Below are 5,690 nucleotides of genomic sequence, written 5' to 3' on the forward strand. Positions count from 1 at the left end.
TGAATCAGTTCTAATGAGGTGGATGAAACTGGAGCCTATTATACAGAGTGAAGTAAGCCAGAAGGAAAAACACCAATACAGTATACTAACGCATATATATGGAATTTAGAAAGATGGTAACAATAACCCTGTGTACGAGACAGCAAAAGAGACACTGATGTATAGAACAGTCTTATGGACTCTGTGGGAGAGGGAGAGGGTGGGAAGATTTGGGAGAATGGCATTGAAACATGTAAAATATCATGTATGAAACGAGATGCCAGTCCAGGTTCAATGCACGATACTGGATGCTTGGGGCTAGTGCACTGGGACGACCCAGAGGGATGGTATGGGGAGGGAGGAGGGAGGAGAGTTTAGGATGGGGAACACATGTATACCTGTGGTGGATTCATTTTGATATTTGGCAAAACTAATACAATTATGTAAAGTTTAAAAAAAAAAGAATTAAACGATATATACAATGTCATAAGTTGACTTACTCCTTGACGCTCTTAGGGAGTGAAATGGAGCTGAAAGATGTGAGAATCTCTTCAGGAAGAGAGGTTAGTTCCTGGAAGATGAATGACTTACTGTATTTTCATCTCTGTTAAGCCTAACATGATCCTTTAGTATTCCTCAGCTAGAGAGTTTTCACTTGTTTAGGTTTAAGATTTTTTTGGTCTTCCTGTCTCAATTGCCCAGTATGCAAGGCATTTTTTAGACCAGCTCTTTTATAAGCTTTCTTTCTGTGGAGATTGACTTTAGCTGTGGAGGTACATGGATCTCTTTTCGCAGATCCAGAAGTTGATTCGACAGCAGCCCAGCCACAGCATCTCAGAAAGATCTTCATTCAGTTTAAACCAAGCCCTCTTCGGTTTTTCATCTTGATACAAACAAGACAGAAGCAGCAGTACCTGGGCCTAACAGTTCAACTGTGATCACTCAGCGTGATTGCTTTTCAATGGCTTATCTCGAGAAGGGGACTTGTGCACAGAATCTGTGTTGTATTGGTATCAGTGTGCATTTAGCTCAGGTGGAGATGGCAGCTGACGGCAATCTGATGGCTCCCTCCTATGTCCTAATAGGTGCCTGTCCCTTTGAGGTGTCCTGGGCAACGACCGTAAGAATGAACATCAGGAGAAATGCACTGAGAGGAGAAAAGAAGGAGTAAGTTGCCAGTGTTTCAGGTATCAGAGTTGCAGGTATTAGCCCAGCTGCCAGCACACTCTCTGGGGCCTGGGGCACCCACGTTCACTTTGTTTTTCTTTGGAAGAATTAGCAGAGGTACTGGTTGGCTGACCTCCCCGCTGCACCCTGTGGTGGAAACTGCCTGTTTAGGTCAGAGTGAAATGGGTAGTTATTCCTCCCTCCTATTAGTTATTCCACTGCACTGAAGTTACCTTTCTAAAGAGGCAGCTACAAAGATCATTTTATCTGCAGCACCAAGGGGGTGGGCCAGAGGAGGCACTGCCAAGACTTGGAGTGGCTGGGGCTGACTGGCTAGTTTTTATGCAGGTGAATGGACCAGAGGGACATTTTAAAGTGTTGGCATCAGGAATTTTCTCCATTGTTTTTCTTACTTCTGACAATAATGAATGAAGCATGTTAGGCTTGTTTTCAATTATGCAACAAGTCTCCATTCATTAGAAACCAAGGCGGTGATCCCAGGTGTATTTCTGTGGCTTTGAAAGTGCAGCTTTCTACCTGACCCAAGGTTGAGCACTTTCAGTGCTCAGCATCTGAGCTGCTTGCTCAGGTATCCCGGGAGTGATTAAATGTGTTCATATTCGGGAAAGAAAGCTGACTCCCACTTGCATTTAGAGGGCTCAGGGCTTGTCATTTGTTTCTGGGACACAAAAAAATGGGAAATACAACAGCTCCAATCTTCTTCTGTGTTGCAAAGGAAGGCAGCTGTCATGTAACCAGGTAGGTCAGACCCTTGGGTGGGTCCTCATAATGATTATTCCACCTACAAGACTGTGGTTTTGGGAATTCATGTTCTTATGGCTAGGAACATCCAGGGTATCACCATAAATCCTGGGGAGGATAATAGTAGAATCCACTTACATTCCTTAGTCTTATGCTATTGTCAAGTATCAGATATACCCCAATTTAGTAACATCTTTTTTTTTCTGGAGGAAGTTAGGACTGGAGAGAAGAAACAAACATATAAGTACATGTTGATTAAAAAAAATACTTCAATATCAGAAACATCACAATGTGAAAAATTGCATTTTAGTCTTGAGAAAATAAGTATATTATGAAATCATGGGGAAATAATTTTTTCTCTGAACTGCATAGGTAGTCATCAGTTGAATTGATTCTTTCTCTTCCAAGTGCCCTGTGAATCTTTGATGGTTAGTTCAGTTCAGGTGTTCAGTCTTGTCCAACTCTGCAACCCCATGGACTGCAGCATGCCAGGCTTCCCTGTTAAGATGAGCTTTATAGGTTTTGTTGCTTCTAGAAGGATTGGAAAATTGGAATGAATAAATGTAATCACAGCAATAATAATGACTACCACATGGAATAATGACTGTGTGGAAGACAGCCAGAGATTCTGTCTGTGTTGCTTCCAATTCGTTCTGTAACCTGGACACATGGGTATTATCCACCCTGTTTTACATATGAGGAAACTAAGACTTAGGAAGTTTACATGACTTGGCTGTGCTGTGTCGTGCTTAGTTGCTCAGTTGTGTCCGATTCTTTGTGACCCCATGAACTGTAGCCCGCCAGGCTCCTCTGTCCATGGGGATACTCCGGGCAAGAATACTGGAGTGGGTTGCCATGCCCTCCTCCAGGGGAATCTTCCTAACCCAGGGATTGAACCCAGGTCTCCTGCATTGCAGGCAGGCTCTTTACCATCTGAGCCACTAGGGAAGCCAAGATCACAGAACTACTAGAGGCTTAGGGTGTGATTGGAAATGCACTCTGATGCCCCCAAAGCCACACTTTTAGGGTAGCAAAAGATGAAATGTTTAAGCCTTGAGCCAGAGAACAGCAAAGCAGACACGGAGGATCCTGGGAAAAGACAGGGGAGGGAAAGCTTCTTTGGGGCTTCGGAGAAGAGAACATCGTTCTTGTCTTGGCCTCATGAAGACAGCAGGGCGTATCATGTGGTAAGTTCAAGGCGAAGCACTTTGCACACATTGTCTCATTTAATTCTTACAGCAGTCCTAAGAAGTTATTACTAGTCCCATTATACAGACAAGGAAACTGAGACCCAAAGGAGTCATTTAGTTGGTAAGTTTAAACTGTGGTCTGTCTGCCTGCAAATCCTGTGCTCATGACCAGTAAATAATTTCATGACAAACGGAATAATGTTTTGCCTGTTAGGACGTCTCTTCTGTATTCTCTCTCAGACCTCCAGTTCGCCTTCAGCCCCTGCTCCCAGCACCGGTTTTGCCGAGCCCCTGCATGGTTTCTGAGCTTGTGTCAAGGAACCACCAGGTGGCAGTGTTATATTATGCAGTTCCCCCGTGAGGGACAGGGCCGTGCATCTTACCAACCGCAGAGGCAGACCGCTGTCAGCAAGACTGGCCTTGGTGGTTCATCCTGTTCTACACACAGACACATGGAAATCATTTCTCACTAGCTAATTCTAGGGGCAAGGATCCTGGAGGTCTCCGCTGAGTGACAGTGGGGTGGCAGGAATAAGGAAACCAGGAAAGGCTGTTTTTAAACTTTTATTTTAAAAATGTTCTGCATCCTGACCCTACACTCCCCCTTCCTATTTAGTTTTTATGGAATTGATGTTTTAAAAGTGTAGGAGTTGTGGAAAGAGCGAGGAGAATAAGGAGAAAGCCAGAGCCAGGCTTTGTTGTCTGAGGACAGGGACTCAGAGCGCCAGGTCTCCTTTCTTGGTGATCTTAACCTTGACATCCAACACCCCTGTGCTTGCCTTCTCATGCACGAAGTTGGAGGACAGTGTCTGCCTTGCACATTGTTGGGAATATTAAATAGGGCTTGAGACTTCCGTGGTGGTCTAGCGGATAAGAATCTGTCTTCCGATGCAGGGGACGTGAATTGGGTCCCTGGTTGGGGAAACTAGGATCCTGCATACCGTGGGGGAGCTACGCTCTTGTTCTCCAACTAAACCCACTGTGGCAGCCACAAGGCCCATCATTTCTGGAGCCTGTGCGCCACAATGAAAGATCCTGTGTGTCACAAATAAGACCCAACACAGCCAAAAAAAGTTAAAAATTAAGGCTAAGTTATGAAATACGTTTAGGTGCTTAATCATGGAAACCATGTGCTTTCTTCAAATGTTTGTTTCCTTAGCTTAGAGACGGAAGGCAACTAAGAGAAAGACCAAGATTCCTATCAAAGGAGGGAAGAGGATACTGTAACTGGGGTAGAAATCAATGCACAGTCTATGGACAAAGAATTCCTGTTGAGCTAATAACAAAAAATATTTACAAGGCGACAGAACAAAAGGAATTCTGCTTGCTTCTCTCTGTACCATTTTGTAGATTGTCATAGCATAGCGGTGACAAAAAATTGTCAATGTTTTTCAAGAGGAGTGGGAAGATATGCATATAGAAATGTGTTTGGTTTCTAAAGGTTCTTAGGCACCACTTAAACTTTATAGGTGTGTACCTGAGATCATTCTTTACATGTGCTAGAGTTATCTGAATATAGACCAAGATAAGAGCATTGAGCTCTGTTACAAACCCATCTCTGTGATTTACTGCCTTTATGATTTAAGGCCAGTTGCTTAGCCTCAGAATTATAGTAGTTCCTACTTTATAGGCTGGTAGATAATAGATAAAACTTTAGGATAATGCATGTAAAGTGCTTAGCACATAGTAAGCCCTAGATAAGTGCTGATTATTATTATTAATAACTTTGCCCAGTTACAATAATAATAGCAATTTTCATGAGCCAGGAATTCAGTCACAGCTGGGAATCTGGTAATACATGAAATTGCTCAAAAAACACAAAGAACAAAAGCCTATCCCATTAAAAAAAAAAAAACATATTTATCAAACTAATTTCAATGTTATTGTTTAAATGAAACATACTATATGATAAGGAATGTGTGACTGCAGGAAACTGTAAATGTTTTGTTATAATTTTTTATTTTGATAAGAAATTTTCAATTTAATAATGCTGAAGATAGTTATTTTGAGTAGAATTGAGCACATGTTAATTTAAAAATCTTATGTGTATATTTTAAATGAATATCTAAGTTTATATTCAAATTTAGTTTGTTATTTTTTTCTTAACTTAATAAAAGATAATGAAAGGGGAAAAAAAAAAAAAAAGCCTAGGCTCCCCTTGCAGATCTCTGCTGAAGGACTTCCTCATGTCCTTTCACATCCTTTCCGGGTTCTTGTAGCTGTGCAAAGATTGTGGTGTCTTCTCAGGCCAAACTGACTTCTCTTTGCACTTAAATTATATTCTTGGGGACCAGTTGGGAACCCACCAGTGCTTTGAACTGGAGACTCCAGCAAGCCAGTAAGTTCAGGGGAATCTCTGGTTTCCAGTGATTCACAGATCAGATGTCACCACAAATAACAGCACTTCTTGACCATCATTTCAATCCTCTTATTTCCTACTCTCCACTGTTGACAGAGATGCTTCCATTTGAAATAAAAGCCTGGGACCATATGACTTCACAGGTGAATTCTGTCAAAAAATTTAAAGAATTTCAGTCGTTGTCAGACTCTTCTAAAAATTAGAGAGGGAGGAATGTTTCCACATTCAGCATT

General features: G+C 42.0%; 1 long non-coding RNA gene across 1 annotated transcript in view; it reads left to right on the top strand.

The window, feature by feature from the left end:
- The window catches only part of LOC104988400, a 51,465-nt gene extending 48,085 nt beyond the window's left edge, over positions 1–3,380 (top strand). Inside the window, exons 2-3 of the long non-coding RNA XR_825234.1 lie at positions 1,065–1,146; positions 3,148–3,380. This is a non-coding gene — a long non-coding RNA (uncharacterized LOC104988400). The remainder of the gene's footprint in view (positions 1–1,064; positions 1,147–3,147) is intronic.
- Positions 3,381–5,690: the final 2,310 nt, after the last annotated feature.

Source organism: Bison bison, unplaced genomic scaffold, assembly GCF_000754665.1.
Source record: "Bison bison bison isolate TAMUID 2011002044 unplaced genomic scaffold, Bison_UMD1.0 scf7180017864133, whole genome shotgun sequence".
Lineage (NCBI taxonomy): Eukaryota > Metazoa > Chordata > Mammalia > Artiodactyla > Bovidae > Bison > Bison bison.